Below are 26,552 nucleotides of genomic sequence, written 5' to 3' on the forward strand. Positions count from 1 at the left end.
ATTGTTATAATTTATAAGTTACAAATTATTTTTTGTGATATTTACACTTTCTAATAAAACTAGCAAATAAAACAAAGAAACACCTGCGTTTTCTTTCTTTTTCTAAAATTTCTAATACCGGTATTAAAACCGGTATCCCGTTATTAAGATCTAAAAAAATACCGAATACCGGTGTTGAAATTTTGGTCCAATACTGCAATCCCTAATTATAATGAATATCTTTCTCTCTTTCAAAGCTATGGAAAAATCTTATTTGAATATTAATTTTGGTAAATCGATGGAACTGTAAAATATTCCGAAATTTATTTATGATTTTTTTTAAAAATTTATAAAATATTTAGATTTAAATATGTAAATGAAATATTCTTCGATGATTTTGCCATCATTTAGAACAATGCTTCTTAAGCTCTATAGTTTCCTGTCCCTTGTTAGGTAGGGGGAAAAAAATTCTTCCCTATTACATTTTATCCTAAAAAATTTTATAACAATCCCAAAACAAATGTGGACATAAAATATTAATTAAATATGGCTAAAAGAAACTTTCGTTAAATATAATAACAAAGAAAGTTTGAATGTAATCTTTTAAGATCAAGAAGATTTTCTCAACTTCCTTTGCTTAAAAATATTAAATAATAATATAATTTAATTAGAATTAAAAATAAATATAAAAGCATAAAAGAATTAATATAAAATTAATAATAAATATAAAAGTTTTAAAGAATTTAAGAATAAGAGACTTATAGTAATCTAATTTTAAAAAAGCTTGGCTTATTCGAAAATTTTTATTTCAAATTTTTCAGTGGTGTTTTGAATTTCCAATTAAAATAAGGTTAAAAGTCTTTAGGATTTATTTTGATTAATTGGAAATCGAGTCTAAAAGTTACTAAAAATATTTTTATTTTTGAATTATTTTTATTAGTTAATTTTCACGACATCATATATTTATTCTTTATTTTACGTGACAATATATTTATTAAAGATACAATAAGTATTTTCACTTTTCAAGAATGTTTTGAAAATATTAAATGGGAATTGTATAGTTTATTTCGATGCAGAAATATTGTCACTTAGGTACTTTTGTATGAAACTCAATGACACACACAAGAAGTAGAGCTAAACCAATTTATTAACTCAACTCTGAACACAGTGACTGACAGATCATTTGCTTTTATACTAGCAGGGAAAGTTCCAGAATACTTTTCTGGAGGCAGTAAGAAAAGTCCTGAACATTTATCTGGTAAACTAAAGAACCTGAATCTGCTGGAACATGAAGTAAAGCAAAACATAAAATCAAATATTTACACAAACTGTGAATCGCATTGTCTCTAGCGGGATTCGAACTTACGATCTCTTGATTATGGGATTAGTGCCATGACCATTCGGCCATGGAGAGTCGACTGCATCTTTTTCAATGCGGCAATATTTTATTCAAAATTCTATACATTGTTCAGTTATTAGAATTATCTATTGATTAAATTTATTATTTTAAAATTTCTTTAAATTATAATTGTTTTCATATTTTTATTAAAATTTCTTAGTTTTGATTTTTTTAATTCATATTTATTGAAATGATAAATATTAAAAATGTACCTTGACTGCCAGTTTAACTAAACTGCAGTTGTCGATGGATTGCATTTAAATCTAGTTTTCAATAATTTGAATTTTTGGATCAAGTGGATTTTTGGTGCAATCTCTTCAGTTTCTAATTCGAAACTTCCCCAGTACTTTTAAGCTATTGTTTTAAAAGCTACAATCTAGAGTCGTTTGTAATGAATTTTTACCCTCTTAGCCCTTTTTCTACAGGAGAAAGCTATAAGCATTGCCCTTTATCATTACAAAAACATGTTCATTTATATCCTTGAATAGTTTAATGCTTAAGTTATTAATTACATCTGACATGTTACATTACATCTGAATGTTGGAAATTCCATCCATTTTAATATTTCTCAAGCTTTTTCATTTTTGTTTCCAGTTCACATACAATTACTAAAAAGGTTAAAAAAATTACTAAATTTTAAAAAAACAATCCAAATTACATAAAAATGTTTAAAAAAAATAATTATAAAGAAGAGCATAAACTTTTTTGTCAAATTGATTCTAACAACAATATGTCACCAGAATTTTTTAGAGATAGCACAGTTCAAAACAGGGAAACAGAAAGCATAAAAAAAGGCAATTAAAGAAAGTTTCAATGAAATTTTTTGAGACAAAGAAGGTTTTCTTGTTTATGTTTGCTTATAAATATTAAAGAATAATAAAAATCAATTATGAATAATTATAAACATTAACGAATTTTAAGTAAAGAAAGTAGTAATATTCCAAATTCAGAAAAGCTTAGCATATTCGAACATTTTTATTTCGAATTTTCTCAATAACGTAATGAATTTCCAAATAATTAATGTAACAAAACTGTATAATTCGAATATATTTTGGTTAATTATATAAAGTTAAAATATTATGGATTTTTTATTTCCGAATTGTTCTAGTTAATTTCGTGCCATCATATGTCTATGTTTCAGTTTAATTTTACGAGACAATGTATTCTATAAAATGCAAATTAGATTTACACGCTTGAACATGAAAATTTTTATTACATTTTTAAAGAATTATGCATTAAAAATGCTACACACGTTTCATGTTCGCTAACGTTTGAGAAACTGTAAACTAGAATAGTCTTATGAATTTCGACCCTTTTAGCATTTATTCTGCGGGGGAAAATGTAAACATTGCTTTCTATCATTACAGACCCAAGTTTATTTATATTTTTGAATTGTTTAATGCTTGATTTTCATTACCTTAAAAAATTTTTTGTTACGTAGAATAAAATTAATTTATGTAAACATAATTTGCTTTATATCTAAATGTTGAAAATTCCGCACATTTTAGTATTTCTTAGTAATTTCCTTACTTAATTTTTTTCTCACATTTGAATGTCAATAAAATCAAACTAGTTATGAAATTAAACTTCCTCTTATATTTATATTGCCAGACAGGCTTTAATATTTGATTTCAATCATATACGTTTGTCAGTATTAGAATATTAAGGTTATTTCTGAATCGTTTTATAGAATTTTCTGAAGTTTGCTTAGTAAATTTTTAATGATCGAAAATATTTGCTCTTTGTGTTATGGGTAATCCTTCACCTCAGTTCTTCCTATTTTTGTTTTTTGCAGTCCTTACATTGATCAGTGAAATTTTTGAAGTGATTAAAGATTTATAAATTTTACTAATAAAATGCAAATAAGGATGTCGATTTATTATTATTATTATTATTATTATTAAACGTTCGATTTGTTTATATCCACTTTAAATGAACTATAAATTTACATGTAAAATTGATTTATTTCCACTTTCCAGCTCTGAGGAAACCCTTCCTCTTTATATTGTTTCAAACCTGAATTTCATAGGTGAGGTTGCTCAGTTTACGATACTTGTAATTATTTAAGTTGAATGATAATTCGAAATTTCAATATTTACTTAATGCATTATAAGTTTTTATATGTATTTGCTTTTTACGGTTTCATTTGTGTGGCTGTATCTGTTTCTTAACTTTGAACAGCTTCACATAATTTTATATGGTTTAATTTTACTGTGAAACAGCGGAATAGTTTTTCTACGAAATTCCTTTTGGGTTTTTTTCTGGATAGTAAATGAAACACGACGGCTAAAAGTGAATGAGTTCTTCAAAAATTTTAATCATCTTTTAGAAACTCCTAAATTAATAGAGATTTTAGAAATGAGTTCGTTTTATGTGTGAAGACATGCTTTATAGTATCTAAAACAAAAATCATATTTAACGTCACTTGAAAATGCAGCGAATAATTTTTTGAAAACATTAAAAATTCTTATATTCTGAAAAAAGAATCAAATTTCTTAATTTGGCGAGCTTAACAGTACTTTTTTAAAATGAGAATGTAATTCTTCTTAAAGCTGCTATTGCCAGTAATAAATCAAGATTTCGGAGAAAATCAAATAGTATATCATTATACCAATTAAGTAATCTAGTAATGAAATCCTAATGCGGGGTAAAATTTAGTGATAGGGTTTATTTATTAATTGATATAAACAATTATAAACTTAAATATGAGTACTATTACAGGTACAGTCATTTATGCATTAAAATATATTTTACATGACTGTAGAATTTCTAAAGGAACCTTTATAAAATATTCAAAAAATTCTTCATTACATTACTATACAAGATGCACTGGATAACTCTCTCCTTAGTCTTAAAATAGTAAGACTGTGGAGAAAGTTTTCCAGTGTATCCTTGTGCCTACTAAATACTTTTTGATATTATCCTAGAGCGAGGCAGAATTTAAAGATAGATTTAGAATTTATAAATAGGCTTTATTCATTATTTGATGCGTGCATTTATATATTTATAGATATAGATATTTTCATATTTTTTGAAATATTTATGCTTTAGAATAAATTTTATATATTTTATTGAATTTATGTTTCGATATTTTTAAGAGTTCATGAAATTTTCAAAAAGAAATTAGCTTTAAAACCTACAATTTATATTGGGTAAAATTATCTGTACATACAGATTTAAAAACTATAATGACTCAGCTTACCCAAGAGAATGTAAGGCACCAGAGAGATCAGTGTTGCTTTAAAGAAGGAAATATTTTTACTAACACTTGACTTTCGCGCGAGATAGAAGCAAAAGTCCACCCAGTCGCACATTGAAATGAATGAAATATTACTGCTAATCTTATTAAAATTGGAATCTGGAACAAAATTATTGATGAAATAGGAAATTGGAGCCCGGAACTTTAAGGATGAAACTCACTCGGAAGGAACTGTATGTGATGAGAGAAATCGCTGAAATAATGAAAATGTTTGAATAGTAAATGTTATATGCTACAACGTAAGAATAAAAATAACTCTTTTATTCCTTGAATCAGTTTCTCAAACCACACGAAATGTGTACTTAGCATTACTCTACTTAATCCAAATCTAGTAATACCACTGAACTGAACTGAAAGTCACCCTGGTACGAGGCCTCTGAATCACGGGGTCCAATTAAAAACTGATTCATCTGAGAAAACCATTTACTAAATTGAATTTATCTGAGTTATAGTGTCCATACGCATACATAAGGAAAAACAGACATTCTTTCTGCAATTGAATTTCGTCCAATGTTTGATGATCTACAATGCTGGTCTTAAAAGTACGTACCAAATTTCGTTCGTCAAACTAGTTAGTTTATTTAGTTATCTCATTAAGACAGAAAAGATGGCATTCTCGTCCGGGACCCTACCAGCTGTCATTGGTGCACTCGCCTAAATACCGGAACTGTGATGATATCGCCTTTTATTTCTATAAATTCAATTTTCTACATTTGTAAATTAATTGAAATTTTTCGACAGTAAAATAATGTCAATATACATTTCCAAGTGACCAAGTCAAAAGAAAAGTGAATTAATATTTTCTTTATTCTTTTAAAATGTTTTCTCTGTAACAGAAAATTCGTGCATATCAGTTTATGTGCCGTATACATTGCATATTGATGATAATAATATGCGCGGTTTTTTATTTATCCGGCCGAGATGGGGTTTTAAAACAGTAAGAATCTATTAACACATATTTCACTTTCTTTTGATTGGACAATTTTTTGCTGCCGGCCGACGATATATTTTTACAATCATATTTTTCATTAAAATTAAATGTCGCCAGTTTATTCCGTTCATTTTTTTTCAACAGATTTGACAGTGTTTTTAATACTCAAGAAAAATGTCAACAAATTCCTACGATTTATAAATTTAATTTCTAACTAATATATTTTCTACTACTTGCTTCAAAGTTTCGTGAAATTCTTCTCTTTTCTACAGTAATAGGTTAATGATAAATCGTTCTGTTCAATTTTATCAGATTTTTCCTAAAAAGTCTTTTTTATTAACCGAAAATCATAATTCATTTATCCTTGTAATCTTTTCATCTTATATGATGGCGCTAGTATTTATCGATCGATAGAATTTCAAAATCCCTTCTCCTGAATCTTGACGTCTTTAAATATATTCTTCTTGGAATGTAACCCATGGCAACGAAAGGACTGGGCTTGCTCGAATCATTTCGCTTTCTCATTCTGCGCATATGTTTATAAATAGTAGCTCAGTATCTGAATTGTCCGGGGCCATTTCACTTCCAGCTGTCCATTCGAGTTACCAGTCTTGAATCTACAGGTGAGTACGTTCTGTTTATTGTACTTGTAATTTTGCCTTATAAACTGGATGTTTTTTCGTAACTTTAGTTTTTACTTAATAAAAATATTTGTCCTAAATTTTTCTTGATATTTTTCACTCTTCCCGATTTCATTTATTTGATGGAAACGGTTCGTCTAGAGTTACAACTCCTTTCCTGTTCTTTTATGTGAGTGAATTTGTTAAACAAAATGGCGGTTTAGAATATAGAAAAGGTTTATAGACTTTTGTCCTTCACTGAATTGTATGGATAGTACAAAAGCATTTTCGTTCTTTATCAGATTTATTATTTTACTGCGTCTAAGGAATTGTTATATATTCAAAGAATGATTGGTTTTGATAAATGATACGATATTTTATGCAAAGACGTAATGTGTATGACTTGAAAAAGATGCAGATATTTTTTATGAAATCATAAGATAAAAATTCTTAATTAAAACGATAAAATGAATACATGTCTGAAATGAGTTATATATATTTTTCAAAGAGAGTTCTGATTATATTCATTTCAAAAAATTGATTTTTGAAATGAAATATTACATTGGAACACTATTTATCGTAGTACCATGTTAAATAATCTATAAATATAATAAGTTTTTTTTAAAAAAATATGTTAAATAATCTTATTTCTAAGAGGAATTAATAGATAGGTTTACAATTTATCGATGAAAATCGTAAATTAAGATTTTTAGATATATTTAATATATTTATGAATGTAAATATTTATATAGTTTACATTGAAAATTTTTAGGAGTTTGCATATTTATGTATATTTAAACTTTATATCTTTAGAGCAAAAAATATTTATTTTATTTGCATTTAGAGCTATGCTGAAATTACAATTAAATGTTTATAAATAGGTATGAAATTTGAGCATGAATATATATATGGATTGAAAATATTATAACAGAATGAAATTTTGAACTTCAATTAACGATGCCTTGAAGAATGAGAATATATATTTAAATCAAAAGGTTTCCGACTTCATATTTTTCCTCTTTCATGATTAAAATGCGTGGGAACATGAATTTAGAACTACGGACCAGTGGTTCGTTCCCCAATAGCTTTCTACTTACTCTCAGTTTCATCTGCTATTGAATTTAAGGCGAAATTATCAGGATTTAAAACTTTTAATAAAATTCTAAGCTAAGTGAAATGCCGACATAAACTTGTTCTCATTTTCAATTTCATGGGAATAAAATTTTGTTCATACGCTAAACTTCAATAAATCAATTAATTGCTGCGAAAGAAAATATTCATTTACTTTAGGAATTCAAATTCAATCTTTCTACAAAAAGGCAGATGAAAAATATTTCGATGCCCTTGTTATTCTTTAAAGTAAAGTACTGATGGAAAAATCGGAAATGCCAAATTTTTATATAGTTACCAAAATCGTGTGAGACATATTTGGTAAAATATTCTAGGATTCCTAACATTTTCAAAAAAAAAAAAAAAGTTATATTTTTCTACGACCAAAAGTGACCGAATTATGAAGCTCTGAAATTCAATAGCTTAGAACAATTAATGGCCGCTTCGAGGAAGCAAAATGTTATAATCTTTGATGCGGCTCAAAGTGGGATTATACATGAATATCTAATTTAATCTTTACCCAATATCAGTTATTTCTGTTTTCTTAATTGTAGCTGAAAAAAATAGATTAATTCTAGTAAATGATTTTTTCTACTTTTTTTCTTTTTTTTTCTTTTTTTTTTATGTTGCTAGAGATTTGAAATGTCTGGATTTTTTTTGCAATCCTGAGATGAGTAAGATGAATCGTGTTTAGTAAAATAATATGAAATCAAAAACATTTCGCACAAAAAAATATTCTTACCTGCGACCAAAAAAGACCAATTTATAAAAATTTTCATTTTATTATACTAAATAAATCACTGAGGAAAGGATTTGCTTTAATAGGTAGTTTTTCGTGGTTGGAATGTTAATAGGTGGTTTTCAGTTGGAATGATCTAAAATTTTCTAAAACAAAGATAATCGAAAATTAGATCAGGCTTAGCCGCAAAATTTTGGAACATCATTCTATTTAAAAAGTTAGATTTCTAAAGGTGACTTTTAGGACCAGTGGGATATATAAAAATATAGACATCGTAATTGTTTCAAAAGTACATTAATTGACTCAATCGCCATAAAATTAATTCATTTTTTTATTATTTAGAAGTATATATCTATCTGTAATCTCAAAACTAGGAAATATTAAGAATTTTGAATATTTTGTCAAAAAAGTATTTTAGCCATTCTTATTTACAAACATTTAAAAAATGTTTTTAAAAAAGTAACTGCTCTTTTCTAAAAATCTGAAATATAAAATTTGTCACATCTCAGATAATTATCTTTACTGCACCGTCAGTTCAAGATCAATTCCAAGAATTCGTGTGCTGAATATGATATTTAGTCTCTACTCTACAGCGTCAAGATATTTACATCTTTTATATATATATATGGATCCATGTTATTCACATTTGTGTATCAATTTAAAGACTAAATTTCTGTTTTTAAATTTTATGTTTTATTCATATATTTTATGCAACAGAATAAAATAAATTTATGCAAATACAATTTGTTCACATTAAATGTTGCCAATATTTTGTATCTATTTCAGAATTTCTAGATAGGTTTCAAATTTATTTTAACTCCCCAAAAATATCAGAATTCAAATTAATAATAAAATTGAAAGTGCTGAATGACTGTTCAATTAAAAAAACTTGCTATAATGCTTCGTTATAATCACATATATATTTCATTATTGGGTTATAATTACTAGCTCTAAATAATTCGATAGAAGTTTGTCAAATTTGCAAAAAAAAAAAAAAAATTATGGCTGAAAATAAATATCCTTTGTTTCATGGGAATAATTTTATTTCTTGTCATCGCATCTCTTATTTTTTATTGCTTATTTTGCTTATTTTTTAGTCATAATGGATAAAAAATTGCTTTTTAGAAAATAATCAAGGATTATTTATGTTAAATGTACGTTTTATAATCATCTAGTTACGTTATCTCGTGTGATTTCATTTGTTTTCTAGAACCCAACAATTAGAATATCTCCCTTTCTTGAACCTGATACAATAAACACGTATGTCTAGTATTCGATACTTGAAACTGTTTTATTTTAATTCTCAGACCTTTACTAGATAAAATTACTTATTTTAAGTTTTCTTTTTTTAATCTGTTTCAGGCATCTTTATTTATTTATCTTAAAATTGTTAATCTAAAGATATGGCATCTTCCTGATATTTTTATGGTTGGAAACGTTTATTGTGAAGTCTGTTTTTCCTCAAAACGAATTTGATATCTTTACTTATTTTTTTAATTTTCCTATTCAAAAGACAACACACAACTCTTCGATAAATTTATTTTTCTGTTAACAACCCATGGATTATTATAAATTCTAAAAACATTTTCTAGTAATATGTGAGGACACACTTTATAGTTTAGCCCGTTATGAACTTTATTATAAAATATAATTCATATTGAGCTGTTCTTGAAAACGTTATTTATATTTTTATATAACTATAAAGAAAAAGTCAAAAAAAAAAAATACTAATTATTGAACTTAGACTTTTTTCTGTTTTAAATTTCATCTTTAATTAGAAATCTGATTTATCTCTTTCATTGATAGTAAATGACTAAGTAATGCATTAACGCTCCAGATTAAATATTCTTGAAATACCATCTTAACATGAGAGAGAATTTGTAAGCATTTACAATTTATTTATTATTTATTATATATATATATTTAGAATTTATTTATAGATATAAATAAATGCGAATTTATAGATAATTTTTATATATTTTAAGTTGATTTTAATAGACTTTATAAATAGGCTTCATCTACTAATAGATACAGATATATTGTAGATACTGATATATTTAGAATATTTATTATTTTATTTAATTAAAAATGATTTATTAATTAATTTAAGAATCATAAGTAAATTAATTAAGAATTAAGAATTATTTTAATTTATAGATATTTGTAAATTCATATTATCGAAATACTGGGATGGGTTTTACATGTATATTGATAAGTAAATATAGAATTTATGAACTGATATTTAAATACAGATGCGCAGAAATTATTGTGGCAGAAAATAGTTTTAAATGTCTTTAATCAATATCCAATGGAATTTGTAGTGTATTTAGAACAGAAGTTGCATGACTTCATGTACCTTGTTTTTAGTTTAAAAATCGGTAAAAACCTATATTAACCTGTGATTTGATATCTCATAGCTTTCTACCTACCTTCAATTTGACAACATCTTGGTTATAAAGTAATAAGTTTAAGACTAAATTACTTTTGAAGAAAAGCTAATCTTGAAAATATCCTATGTTTTTTCCAATTCCTCGTTGAATTTTATTAATTTTTCAGGTGTAAAGTGAATACAGGGCATTACTTTTAGAAGCATATAGAATTGTAAGATCAGGAAATGGATGCATAGACTTTACTTCCTGAATTTTCTTAAGACACATTCTGTTTATATAATAAAAGACAGAAAGATATTACAATATCTCCATTACAAAAATAGGAAAACCCAAGAGCAAAGAATTACTATAGAAAAATTGATTATTTGATTATTTTAATTTGTACAAATATCAGATTATGATATACATACGTGTGTGTCATAAATATATATAATTATCAAATTATGAAATATATTAATAATAAATTTGACACTAACAGAACAGTTTGTTATTTATTTTGATTTTACATGAGTAACTTAATATATTACGAGCAAAATAATTATAATTGTAAGCGCGTTCAGTTGTGTATCTGAACATTTTTTGTTCATGAATGATTTTTCCCTTTTTACTTTAATTAATATGTTTCTTAACCTGCTTGAGAAAAAAAAGTGCAGACATTGTTTCCATTTCCCTTACTTTTGGAGATCCCAAACATAAATCTTCTTATAATGTTCACTATTAATAATATAATCAAAGAATTTAAGTTCCAAATTCAATTATATATATATATATATATATATTTGAGAATTCTTGCACAAAACATTCGAAATGAAACATTTTGAAATAATCATCTATATATTCTGAATGTAAAATCTCTTGAAAAATTTTTATGAAATCTTAGGGAACATCATTTATTCTATTTTTCCATATAAAAAATGAATCATATTGTCTTTGAATTAAAATAAGTTTAAACATTGCCAAGGGAACAAAAAGTATAAAATTCAGTAAAATCTTCTATTCCTTTCGTCCGCATCAAAGGATAATTTGGGTTTTGATTTAAAATGTTTACCTGCTTTTGAAATGATTTTGCTGCAATAACATATTGTTTGGACATTCTTATTTCTACTGAAGATTTTACTCATTATGGCAAAACTGAATTTTTTTTTTTATCTAGAATAATAAAACAATAGTAATATATTAATTAAATAGTATGTTTAAATGACTGTTTAACTAAATTGAAAGCTAGCATTCACATTTTAATATCTCAAATTCAATCAGTATTGATTTGACATGGTTGATCTGAATTTTAGCTTTTCATTTGAATATGTCTGATTGCTGAGAAAACCAATAATAATTTTAAAAAAAAAAAACCTTTTGGGGGATTTATCTTTCCGTATAAAATACTGTGCCAAAAAAAAAAAAAAACTGTTAGTTAAATATTCTTTAATATATGTTAATATAGTTAAATATATGCTAAAATTGTAGTTAAATATTCTTGAAGTATTCATTTTCTTTATTTCACGAAAAATTCTAACGGAACGGATATCTCTATAATCCACATATATCCATAATAACATCCATTTTTTTCCAGTTTCTTTAAATATTCTCAGTTCGAAATGTGATATTTTTTTCATACTTTTTTTAAATTCTGACTTTTTAAAACTTTTTCCAACGTCAATATTTGATTTTTAAAAATATTTATTTACTCACTATGACCCCCCGGGGGGCATCTCAAAAATGTGGATGAGACGTTTCCGGTAAGGTGGTTGGTTCTCGCCACCCTGGTAGGTACAGAATGTTGTGAAACTGTCTACCTCACCCAATGATGGGCCGTGCCTCCGAAGAGAAAAGTTGTACATAATCGTTGATGGCTCTTAGGATTTAACCGTAGTTCTCGCTATTGCTGTGAAGATGTTCCGGTGATTCAGATTTATCTGAAAGCCTTCGAGGCTACGCGGAGTAGTTCTTTTGTTGCAATTTTTCGCTACAATGACTCTTACTATGAGAGTTCAAGTTCATTAAGCAAAATCTATGCAAAATTTTCGAGTACATTTGCATACAGACTGATTGTTTACTTCCATTCTATAAATTGCAATTCTAGTAATGAAGTTTAAAATATCTAAAACTATAAAAATGCTTTCTGAAAAAATTATTTAAAATTAAAGATGTCGATACTGAGTTGGTTGCTATGATTTATTTCATCCATTTTTTAAATTTTATGGTCAATTTTTAAAGTTTTAATTATTATTTGCATTAAATTACTTTGAGGAAATTATTAGAATTGTTTATTTTTAGAATCTCGTAACTACAAAATAGCTAAGCAAATGTCAAACATTTGCAGTTAAATAAAATGTATACTCTTTAATACTTGAAAAGAAATTAATTTTTTAAAAATTATTCTCTCTTGAATCATTTTATTAAAATTTGCTGAATAATTATTTTAAATAAATTTTCTTCTTGTTTTCCCATTAACTAATTATCTATTTTCTCTTGTATTTTGGATTTGCTATTTTAAATAAATTTTCTTTTTTGTTTTCCCACTAACTAATTATTTATTTCCTTATTATTTTGGATTTGAGGATCGCGTGGGATCGTGGGATCTTTTTTATTTTCCAATTTTGGGACATTTTTTATTAGGTGGAGAGGGATCCTACAAATAATACCCTCCCGAAAACAGATTTCGAAAAAGTTAGAGAAATCTTAGACTAATGAACTCTCAGCAATGCTGAGTACTTCAATGTTTTTCTGAAAATACGATAAGTTCTTTAATATTTTGTTAATGTATAGCTAAGCCACTTCCTGTGGAATAATTTGATTATACACAGTATTCCTTAGGTAAATCAAGACCATGTTTAGCTTTGTTTTCTGTTAGAATAGTTTAATAATGGAACAATGAAAAATGGACAAAAATTAATATATTTATAAGAAAATTACAAGTGCATGAAAAATGATTCCTTTGCGGTCATATAAAAAAATATATTCAATATTTCTTACAAAGTAAGAAGTCGTGCAATATAGGATTTACTAAAATATTCAGATATCCTTCTATAGAATTCCTTTTTCATCCATAGTAAAATAGGCCGATATTCTTCAAATTATTTATTTGTTCTTTTTTTTTCTTGTAGGTGCCAATGCTATTTTTAAAAAAATAGATAATACTATTAAGATTGCCAGAATGTTCTGCCCTTTCAGCAGTGGTTCAAGTGGTAAGAAATGCTTTAAATCATGATCTGGATACCTTTGTTATATATTGTTTATCTACTTAATATTGATTTTCAGATTTCAGCAACTTCGGGGGGGGACACACTCTTATGTCTTAGATGTTAATGTTTTAATGTTATGTGTTAATGTCTTAAATACTTATGTAGTACCAAGCCTGTTCTAAAAATTATGCAGTACTATTAGAATTGACAGCATATTCTATCCATTCAACTGTGATTCAAATGAAAAGAAAATTTTTATTGTTCAATTTACAGTATATATGTACAGTATATTTTATCTGTTCAACAGTGATTCAAGTGGTAGGAAAATTTTTATTCTTGATTTGAATACCCAGGTTTAACACTGATGTACTACTCAGTATTGATCTTCGAAATTCAACAGCTTCGAAAAACTCGAGCTCTTACATTGTTATACAAGCTACAAAATAACTCATAAACAAAAGCTAAAGAATTATTCTGCTTCAACTATCAAACTGTTTTCAAGCTCTTTGAAGACCTTGATGAAATGTTTTGCTCTCGACTTTCTTATACACTTTCATAATAGGGAACATTTCAGTATACATATGAATAGTACAGAAAAACGGGAAAGTCTGTTTTCATTTATTTCTTGTGCGTGCAGGTAGTATTTATACAGGCTTACAAGATTAATAGTATGCACGTAACTTTAATTTTTTTATATAATCTGGGGATTAAATTCTTATTCAAGTATATGCTGGAAGATTTAAACATGCCACGGGTATATATTTTCACTTTTGGATAATTTTTTATCAAAATAGCTTTCACAATTATTAGTATTTATTTTTTCTATGTCCAAATTATAATACTTATCTTGAACAACAATTCAAACTCTCGCACGATTTCCAAGCATTTTAAATGTAACCCTACATTTTCAGGTAACATACCAGAATGAGACGCAGCTTTTCCTGAAAAATCAAAGACTCTTATGTAATATAATCAATCCGAAGCAAATTTCTCCAACTGAATAGAAGTTTTTCAAGTGTTCATCTTCTCTCCAACTTCACTCAAAGACATTTCACCTTCTAAAGGCCCTCTTTCGCGCAGGTAATATTTTTTGATGAGACATTCAATACTTTTTTTTATTATATAAGTTTCTGCATCAACATTATTCGTATTGCTTTTATGAATTTTACAAAACTTTTTTCTTTGCTATTTTTATTTATTAATATATCTTTTCTTTTTTGGCGATGGTTAAATTGATTTCTTTTTTATACGCAAGAAAAACTGGGTTGACAACATTGTTAAACATTGTTGTTATTTTGTTAAAGGAAAATGGATCGATAGATTTTCGACGCACTGACCTTATATTATAGGCTACAAATTATAATGCATTTACTATTCTATAAAGTTATGTGTTGTATCTAGAAGCACAAAGTAGAAACTAGATTTAGTTCTATTTTAGATGATTCAAAGGTAAAAGATATATGTGTGATATGATATCCTTAATATGTATGTCTTTCTTCTACTACATACTTTTCAAATAAGAGTATGTTTATTTTAACTGAAAAATAAAAGTACAAAAGAATTTTCTCTTTTCCTAAACCCTAATAAAATGTTGAATTAACAAAAATGAGGAGTTTCCCTTTCCTGAACTATTTACGTAAACTGGTTTTTAAAGTTGTCCTTCTGCTTTAGCACCTTTCAGTGATCTATGACGCTTTGCGAACAAGATATCAACAATGACCATGATTCGAATTCTTTGAAAATTAGGGCTGTGCCAATATCCAATTCAACGAAAAAAAATTGGTTTTTCGATATCAGTTTTTGAAAAATATCGATTTATCGGTATCATGAATCATGATTCGCGATAAATCGCGATGCAGTAAATCGATACTTACAATTAATTTTGGTTTTCATCTTGGTTAGTGCTTAGTTTTGTTGTTCTTCATTGTTTTTCATCTTTGCACATAATTTTTGTTAATATTTCTATAAATATTGTCATATTCTAATATATAAAAATAGTTGCTTTAAGTATGTCAATTTTGGATAAATTGTTTTATGTTCCCAAAACTGAAAGATTTCTATTTTCTGTTCTGTGTATATATGTGTGTGTGTGTGTGATCTCATATAAAATGCAACAGCCGTTGAAGTCTTTCAGATCTCCTTATAATAATATACTTAAGAAAGATTAGTATCAACGTATTTGACGCAAAACAGAATTACAATGCGAAAGCTTGATCGCTTGATCCCCCATGAAGAATGAAAGAAGCTGACGTTTTCTAAAATATCAGTAAAAAAATGTGACATTTTAAAAATTGCTATATTATTGGAAAAAAAAAGAGGAATATGATAAATTGTAAAATGCAGACATTGCTTTTACATTGACACACTTTATTGAAAGGGTTTTAACACAATTATTTTCTAAATTTTTTTCCCTTGAAAAAAGAACATTTGTATTTTAATTATATAAAATAAAAATTCAGTTTTTTGGAATTGTTCTCATTATGATAAGAGATGCTATTTGTAATTCTTAATAGCAAGAAATGAATAATGAGATGATGATGTATAGAAAAATATCGATATATGTTGGACGATATTTGGCGGTGATGAAATTCGGTCATCGCCCAACCCTACTGAAAATAATTCCTTAAAAAATTTTTCCCTGAAAAGAGCGAAATACGGACAGGAAGAAAGGAAATTCCTATATTTTTATGCCAGTATACAGCATCGGAAGTAATCTTTAGGGAAATCCTGATGCCCTTTCTCGAAAACCTTGTATCCAGAGGTGCAAATATTGCTCAAATGCCGAGAATAATCAAATTTAGGTGGATAGACCAATGTGGCAAAAAGTCGTGCAGAGATTTCTGCCAAAATAATAGATAATGGCCTCTTTGGAATCCTTTACAAGAATAGTGTTTCATATTGAAAGTGGAAGAATAATGATGGTAACTTTAGTTGATGGTAATTAATTTTCCCTAAGAGCAGAATTCATGAAGTGACAACGCAAGTGGAGGACATTTTAAAGTCTTTAAAAAAAGAATGATTTTATTGGGATTGATCTCGTGCCGAATTAGTGAAATGGCGCAAAGAATGCCGAATTTAATGATCCAGAAAAGGATATAAAACTAGTACTGAAGGTCGTTTGCAGCTCTATATTATGAATATATCATTCAAAGCAATATCTTTGGATATTCTATGATAATTCCCTGTCATTTCAAAAGGTAATCGGTAGGTCTTAATATTAATATACTCTTTTTATCTAGTAGGCTAGAGTGATTTCCACTCCAGATTAGAAAGCCTCAGTTGTAGCAAAGGAAGATTGATTCGAAACTAGATTTCTTGGTACGGCGTGCCTCAGATATGGCATTCACATCAAGGTACAAATCTTAGTTCTGCAGTCTTCACTGAGCTTTAGAAACTATTGGGGATTTTCTGAATGCTGAAAGACATCGTTATATCATGATACCGTTTGTTTGGTTGAGAGAGTTAATCGAATGATTTTAAAACACCTGTCTTTATTTTACTGGATCAGACTATTTCGAATATATATTTGCCACTTTTTCTTCTGGTATAAAGTAATAAGGCTGTCCGTGAAGGGACTGAATGAACTTTTTCTGACATGCTCATGGACTTGTTGTGACATTCAAAATGCGCTATGATAACCTCTGTGGACATTTGATTTATACGCTTTCCTCTTCGATTGAATATATCGATAATTTAGAGGCACATATGGAAATTATGTATACGTTAGCCGTAATGCGTATGAAACTATCGAATAAACGAAGGAGACTGGATATGAATGCCAGAGTAATATATTGCATATTGAAGGAAAGTGGTCAAATCTGGATATATACCCCGATGCAATGAGGAAATCTGCACTCGAATCTGCAACAGAACTGAGAAGGACCATATACATTGTCAAGAAACTGAAAGGTATTGTCTACAGAATTCTGAGGTCGGTCAAAGCCGAACCAAAATCATTCTCATTAATCGTCTAGATCATATCAGGTTAGTAATAATAGTTTTATGTAATGAGACTGCCTAGATGTGCAATGTTTTAAGAAGAAAGAAATTTTAAGAATCTGCAATAACGTTACAGATTCGTACTACCATGTTAGTTTCTTGGTTGGAAAGAGATTTACCAAGATTTTTAATGAATGCCAGGTCAATGACTTAAGAATTCAGTGAAAATTCTAGGGACGTTTTGAAGACGTGGCGTCAAATTTGGGACTTAGGCAGAAAAAATGGGGTTGGAAAATTTAGAGTTAATATCTCTATCTTTATTAGGAATATAGATCTTGAGATTCATCTGAAGAATTGCATGCAACGTCACATCTTGTCAGAAATTTATATAAATTCGAGGTGCCCAACGAGTAAATCAGTAACCTTGTGGGGTTATGTTAGCAGAGGGAGCTGGTAATCAAGGAAAGTTAGAGCTATTATGATTATTTAATAAAGCGATTTGCTGTGTGCTTCTATTATAAAATTCTACACGAAATATTCTTTTTGAAGGCTTTGCCCAAATCTTTGTTACCTGTGCTTTGGATTTTCTAGAATAATCATGGAATAAAGTACCGCTTCCTATTATCTAGCTAGTTGGACTACTGACGTACGCCTTCTCGACGATTTTCGCACTAATAAGAATTTGTCCCTCGAAAATGGTTTTTATTATGATGTGCATACTTATTGATCCCTTTTGAAATTAATCGCCATCGAAGATATCCGTGCTAGATTTATTATGTCCATGTCTGCAAGAAATTAAATTATTACATCGTGTCTTGCTACTAATATTTTTGTAACGGATAATAAAACACACATAGTAACATGATAAAGCAAGTATTAAAGCAAGATTGGTTTCCCTTAATAAGTTTATACACTGCGTTAAAAAGTAGAAAGACACTAGATTTTTTAAAATAAGGTTTTTTAATTTTTATTTTTACTCCAATTATTTTTATAAGAATTATTTTTTAGATCATTCACCGAAAAAATATTAGTATCATTACCATGATATTCAAAAATAAAGTATAAATGTCACCAAAAATTGTTTTTTCATTTAAAACTGTGTAAAAAAAAGTAGATTGACAGTTATAAAAAGAACAAAATATAAGCGGTTTTAATAATGAATACTCTCTCCATTAGCTTTTATGACTTCGAATATTCTGTTTGGAAGTGAATCATACAAAGGTCGGATTCCTGTTTGACAAAAATTATCCCATGAAGTATTTAATGCTACTCGGAGCTCAGAGAACGATTCAAACTGCTTCCCACCTGTGTATACTCGATGAACAAGCATTGCTCAGATATTTTATACTATTTTCAGATCGGGGTTTTTAGCTGGCCATGGTAAAACCTGCACATTATTTGCAGCGAACCAATTTTTAACTCCATTGGTAGTGTGGATTGAGGCTCTATCTTGTTGAAACAGCCCCTGTTTTCCTCCTAATTCGGAGAAATAAGGAAGAAGCTCAGAATTCAGAACATTAATATAGTCTGCATGCTTATGCCTATCATTGAGAAAGACCAAACTTGTTCTTCCTCCATTACCAACTGCTAACCGGACCATCAAACTTCCACCTCCCATTTATCTAGTTAATTAATATTGTTATGCATTCTTCAGACAATGCCAGTAGTATTGATAACCGTCTGGACCAACTAAGTTAAACTATTTTTACTATTTTATTTATTTATTTTGCAAGGGAAACTACACTAGACGTGTATAGCCTTGCATTTCGAAAGTTGTAATGAACATGCTCCATCTAATGCAAATGTGATTTCTACCATTTAGAAAAAAAAGTTTTTGAAGCATGTGACGAAGTGCATGAAGAACGAACAATAGATTTCAAGATAAGGAACTAAACACACGAATAGATGAACTGACATCAAAATTCAACGCTAAGTATAAACGCAAATAAAAATATTACGAATATACCAAAAAACGCGATAGTGTTAATTTTGCAACATTCGCCAACAATATTAATACCAACAATAATTCTAAAAGCATTTAACAGGGATATGCTGCTCATATTTATTTATTCATTAGAAACTACTCCTTCAAATAAAAACTTGATCGATCGATCCAAACAGAAGAATCTTTTTGGATAGCATCCCATTTCTTATAAGGATATCACAAACTGGCTTCATAAAAAAGAATAGGAAAGAAATTGAGTTGTCCAAATGTTTGTTGTTGATATTGTGTCCTTGCAGTATATCAATTCTGCCGAGTACGACTTGCAAAGGTTTTATTTAAGGAACTCTGCTGTTCTGTTATTGTAAAACTATATTCTATTAATTCAATGTTGTACTCTGTCTGGTTTTTCTATTTATTTTGTGTTTGCAACGCATGCAAAACTGAATTGTTTCTAGATACCTAATCTAATGCCAAGTTCTATAACATGATTATACAGTCTTCCTGTACTTCAAAATATTCTTCTCTTGATAATTAAATTTTAATAGAAAATCAAATGTTTTCTAATCGCTCGATTCAGCTATTAGATTGTGCAATTTCTAGTTATTTTAATTTGCTTGGTTTTATTTGTATTCATGCTTATACAACTGCTTTATCATCTCAGTTTCTTGCTCTTTTTAATATCAGTTACATCAGAGACGTGTCTACATAAAATGGGGCCCAACGCAAATGCCAAAACAGCGTCCATTTCAATTTTTTTATTACTACAATCATCACATCCCCCATCCAACCAAAAATATTATTCCACTGTGGAGAGGTGAAATTAATCCTAAATAAGTATATTTAAGTCATTTTTGAACTAACATAACCCACCAGCTGATCAATACATCTTAATTATTCAAACAGATTAAATAAATTATTAATAAAAATTATGTAATATATATACAGAGAGAAATAAAGATAATAATAGAAGTTATACAGGGAAAATATAGCTGGATTGTGTAAAAGCATATAAAATTTCATTTTAAAACATAATGGCAGGCATATCGAAGTGTACATTATATGTGATAATTTTAGAGGAGTGCCTTACAAAAATATCAGTGGTTATTTTGATTCTGGAAATAGCAATGGAATGCATATTGATTTTATATTTTTCTAATGTATCAACATTTTTGCACAAATGATTTTAAATTTTTTATTTAAATCTTTTTTCAGTGAGTTTAAACTAATATTATTTAAATATAATATTATGATATCTCCTGAGAAAGAACTACAAAATTTCATTACAAACTTTCGAAGAAATTTTAAAATTTTTAAAAAACATTTTCATTGTGATTTCTTACAGATGAAAGATGTATTTAATTTTGATAATGCTATTATTTCTAATTGCGAAGTTGTGTCTCTAATCTCTTTGTTTATTGACACATCAGGTCAAACTCTTAGAATTAGAATTGGCACAAATATACTTTGGAGGATGGAGGTGTGAAATTTAAAGCAATTTTTCGACACATGAATTAAATTTAATTAATCAAAAATGAAACGAAATTTCGGTCGTCTTAGTGATAAGTTCTGAAATATTATCTTAAATAAATATAATTATCAGATATATCATCTTAAAATTCAAAAACAATTAGAGCAACATAAGATTCAAACACTTATCTTTTTCAGTATGTTTAATTGTGCAATTTTCACTCAATTTAAAAAAAAAAATTAATACAATAATTATATTTATTGAAATTTATGTCAGGCCTATTTTCTTGTTTCAATAAATTGTTTGTGTTTCTTCTGTAGAAAATCTATTTCAGATAACTTTTTTAATTAAGAATTTTATTCTACTTTGAAGTAATGAAGAAGTAGTAAATGATTTCAAAGCTCACCAGGCTACTTGATTCTCTCTCTCTCTCCCGAATCTTAAGCATAATAAACCTCTCTTCTTTTTCTCTGGAAAAAAAACCGCATTTTATTTCCACTAGATACCCGCCTCCGGTTTCTCATTGCTGAACTTGAGTTCCCTATCAGCTTCTGAACAACGCTCTCTTAATGGTCTAAACCCAACTGAGGGAGTGTCTTTTAAAGAACCATCTTTGTGGCCTACCGCCTCTTGAGGACATGTCAATTACAAGCAATTTGCAGCTGAAGCAAGCTGAAGTGCACTTGGGTTTGACATTTAATGACACTGGTCGCTGGTTATTCATCGGTTCATGATGACTTGAGGAGTCTCTTCAAAAGGGAAAAATAGTTTAGCATCTGGTTGTTTCGACGTTCCTCTCCCTTCAAGACATAGATCTATTTGAAACAATGAGATACACGTCTGTTTTTCCATACCTGGATATAGTAAAAATTGACGAAACATAATGACTCTCCTAGTGAAAATGATCCAAATCTGGAGGTCCGTATGCACTTAACTATGTGTGGGAAAGCGGGAAACGTTACATCTGGTCTGGATGCCCTTAACCATGTGAGGGAAAAAGGGAAACGTTAAAATAAATAGGATGAGATAGCATTATTATAATAGGTTATTCATCCATTCATTGAATTATTCTTGATTGGCCATATTCCGGAAAACTTGTTGCTTCATAAGAAGGCTATTTTAATCCGGACTTCTTTACAGTTACGTAGAATCATATGCTAAGACTGCAGAATGGTGGTATTAGAAATTTCATAATCAATTACGGTATCCACTGCTATTTTTACGGTATCCACTGCTATACGGTATCACTGCTAAGTCAATTGAATTGCATTAATGAGTACAAAAGTATCCATTTTAAAATATGTAAAAATACGTAAATGTAAAACCACAGGGGTTTAAGCAGTGTTTTGTAAGATATTTAGTAAAAGACTTGGGTACGTTTTAAAAATTGGACGCGCTAATTAGGAAGATGCCAATAATGCATACTAAATCATACAGAAATTTGAGTAGCTATTTTTAAATCTTTCTTTATCTGGCAAAAAAAAAAAAATCTATGATAGACATATGATAAATCTAAAATGCATCCTTCCACTTGATTATTAACTGCTAGGGAAAAGAAGAATATTCTTTAAACCTTAATATAGTTAAAGACAGTTTAAACTGCTTATCAGCCAAGATATTCACTATTGGTGGAAGCGAATAAATATTTATGCTTAATAACATTTACATCAATCTCAAAATCTATATTTAGGTTTTTGAAGAACTGAATCAAAATATCTTTGGACCGAGCATTCAACAAGGATCGTGATGGTCTTTTCACAAGAGAATGCCTTTCAACATACTACTGTAGATTCTTGAAGCCAACGAAAGTTAGAAACTATAATATATTCCTATTAATTCAACTGAACGTTTTTTAATATGACTTGATTAGGTATTTAAAAAAAGAAATTCGAGATACTGCCATAGAAGTGTTTATAAATCATGATCATGATTTTCTTGAAATTATTATTAAATTGTTCAGGTGATTTAACAAATTGAGCTCACTCTTATCAGTTTCATGTTTCGCTGGGTAAAGCAGTCCAATAATAAAATTAAATAGCATTCACAGTTTCAGAGAGGAACGAAAAAATTTTCAAAAGATATTCTGTAAAGAATTTGATTAAATATTTACAATAGAACGTCCACTACTTTTAATCACTGGAGGAAAATCTACGCCATCATTAATCTCGGCTACAAAAAAATATTCTTTAAATCTTAATATATTTAAAAACAGTTTAATATGTCCATGTGTTGAGAATTACGAAAGACCCCTTTATTGGTGAGTAATATAGTAACATTGTATTTCACGTTTCAAGGCTGAAGAAGGAGATAAATTCTTTATACAAAAGAACTCAACCTTTAAACACAGAATTTTTCTACGTCTGATAACAATTTCTAATGTTTAAAAATAAATTATGTGAAAATATCTCAATAAATTTTACAAGAGTTTCTAATACAGGACTATTTAATTGGTGCAATGTTATATAGCGTAGTTTCCTTTTCCTATACAATAAACATTTGACTCTCCTGCAAGTGCATTCCTCCAGAAAACTGTGTTTAAATCATAAAGGCAGACTATATGTAGCAATTCCTTCATGCAAACGATTCATATTTGATTTGTCTTTTTAAAAAATTTTATATTAGTTTCTCTTTAAACTCTTTTATTCGGACATTTTCTTTCCTTATTGCGAATATATATATATATATATATATAAAGAAAATAAAAAATATATGCATTATGAAATTTTAATTAAAATTAAAATCTATATCTGAATCAAACTAAAAAAGATACCATTGTATTTAGAGAGTGCTAAGGCTGCTACTGCTAAAACAAAGAGGAACTTAACCAAATTAGTAAAAATACCAAGTTAATATTTGCAATATATATATATAGAATCAAAAAGGAAGAAATTAAGAATCCTAGCTGAAGTCTTTCTCAAGGGTCACCCTCAGGCAGGGATTCAAACAAGGGATATTTTCAGTGAGGATTCTGATTTTGTCCAATAATATTGACCCCTCATGACCTGAAACTCCCCTGAAATTGAGGCCTTAGATATAAATCTTTTTTTTGCAGAAATAAAACAAGTGATGTGTTTTGTTCTTTCAGTGACATGCAACATTGTTGCATTAGCTGTTAATAAATTAGAATCACTCCGAAATAATGCCTCAACAGCCAGTTTTATTGGAAGTAGAGCTGATACAGCTCTGGTTATTAAGTCGAATTCACTATCTGAAAAAGTAATTTGCAGGTTTAAGTCGATTATTGCTTTTTGGATTGGATTTCTCAGTTTCAAAAATCGTTCCATCATTAGGAGTAACTGTTCCAACGTGTTTTAGAATCTAATATTAACACATATTCTGTTTTATTTTCAGTTATTTTCAGTTTTATATATTTTTGCAATATGGCATTTTTTGTAGGGGAGCGTTTAAATATCTTAACAATTTTTCGAACTTTATAAATTATAGGAAGCAATTCTTGATGGATTAATATTTCATCCTCATTTGCAGTATCTTCTTCAACAATTACATTGTCATTATCTTCATTCTCAATATCATTCTCACTCTCTTCAATGTCGGAATCCGTTTCTATATCCACAGTATTCGGATTCTTCTGTTCTTTATTTTTTTGGTATAATACATTTATTACTCCTAATTGAATTCTATGGGCATAGGACAATTGCTGATTTGCACCAATCAACTTTCCAACTTTTTTCATAACTGTTGCTCCATTAGTCGTTATGGATACAATATCTTCTTTCAGGGATAATCCGTTTCGCTAATTTAGATTTAAGCAATTAATTAAGCCATTAATTAGCTAATTAATTTCATCCGTTAGGGAGACATAAAAACAAAAACATATACTATTTTGCAATGTTGGCGATCCCTGAACATATAGTGGAGACAATTTTAAAAATTTCTAGTAAATACCGAAAAACCGGTATTTAACTTGTGAATACCGGTATTACAAAATTGTACAAATGGCTCAAAATACCGGTATTCGGTATCCCGGTATACCGGTATTGCAATCCCTTAAGTACAATGCTAGTAAAATTCAGTAATATAAAAAGTGATATTTAATCAGTAAAATTGAGTAGTAATTAAATAAATCATTTGGATTCCACTGTTCTTTATTTTTTTGGTACATCTATTACTCCTAATTGAATTTCATGAGCATAGCACAACTGCTGATTTGCACCAATCAATTTTCCAACTTGTTTCATAACTGTTGCTCCATCAGTCGTTATGGTTACAATATCTTCTTTCAGGGATAATCTATGTTTCACAATTTAGATTTAAGCACTTCCACACATTTTTCTGCTGGCAAACTTCCCGAGACATGTGTAAGTCCTATATTCCAATTTTTTTTTTTTTTTTTTTTTTTTTTCTGAATGAATATTTATATTTAAATAGCCTCTATTTCTTACACTTGTCCATTCACCAAATGCAAGATTAAATTGTTTACTATTTACTTTTAATTGTATTAGCTCTTGTTTCAAAGAATTGAAACACGAGTACACGTCTGGAATTATTGACTTAAACAAAAGTTTATACTTAGAAAATATTTATATTTGTAACTTAAAAACTTTGTTTCCTTATGGACTTAATAATAAGTTAAATGGGGATGGTTACGGGGATTTAAATAATGTCTGCATTTATAACAAATTTAACACTTTTAAAGATTTTCTGGATCAGGAAAACTAAAGTAAAATATTTAAAAGAGGTAGCGGCAATTATCATATTATATTTAAGGAATTTCAGAATTATTGTAATCTGGATCATAATAATGAAAACATTCACAAAATTAGGAAATATTTCTTTGGTCTAAGAAAAAATAAAATTAAATGGTTTATGAATGATAGATTTGGAGATCTAAAGTTTAAAAATTCTTTCACTAAATTTATAGTTCTTGATCTAATTAAATGTAAGCTTAATATTGGAAAAAACGATTTATTATTTAATAATAAAAATAATTTAAACAAAGAATTCTGTGTGGTAAGATTTTTGGATATTAACTTAAAAAACCTAAAATTACCAAAAAATTGTGCATAACAGTAAATTATTTTTTCCTTTAAAGGAAAAAGCAATTGTTTCAATAGCGTTTAGTTATACAACAACTTTAAGGAAACGAATTTTTAATTATAATTACCATAGCAAAAATGTGGATAAAATAAATAAAATAGATTGTAACTGTAACAAAGAAATCTATAAAGATTATATAGATGCTGATAAAGGCCATATTATAACAGGAAATTTAGAAATTATTGTTTCCAGCCCTTTGAGAAATTTCATGGAAAGGGAAACCAAATTTAGATCGGGAGAAAAAATAAACAATAAAAAAGTCTTAATTTCTATTGGACAGTATTTGGATATTTTTATTTCTAAAATTTCTGGAAAATACCGTTTTGGAGAATGGAAAGTTAGAATTTTAGAGTAATTTAAGACAAAAATGAATGTAGATATGGCAAAGCTAAAGAACAAGGGATTTACTTTAACAAAACATTAAAAAAAGAAATGAAAAATTTAATAGAAATTTGTTATTACAGTAATAGATAAATCAGCAAATAATTTCTGTTTAATGTGTTAATATTATTATAGAGAAGTATTAATTAATG

The 26,552-nt window shown here is 28.0% G+C and overlaps 1 long non-coding RNA gene across 2 annotated transcripts in view; it reads left to right on the plus strand.

Moving 5' to 3' along the window:
* Window positions 1-26,552, plus strand: part of LOC129958746 (uncharacterized) — a 53,741-nt gene that overhangs the window by 7,883 nt on the left and 19,306 nt on the right. For both annotated transcript variants that reach the window (XR_008783299.1, XR_008783298.1), the window contains exons 2-3: window positions 13,532-13,612; window positions 14,521-14,689. This is a non-coding gene — a long non-coding RNA (uncharacterized LOC129958746). The remainder of the gene's footprint in view (window positions 1-13,531; window positions 13,613-14,520; window positions 14,690-26,552) is intronic.

This window comes from Argiope bruennichi, chromosome X1, assembly GCF_947563725.1.
Source record: "Argiope bruennichi chromosome X1, qqArgBrue1.1, whole genome shotgun sequence".
NCBI classification, from domain to species: Eukaryota; Metazoa; Arthropoda; class Arachnida; order Araneae; family Araneidae; genus Argiope; species Argiope bruennichi.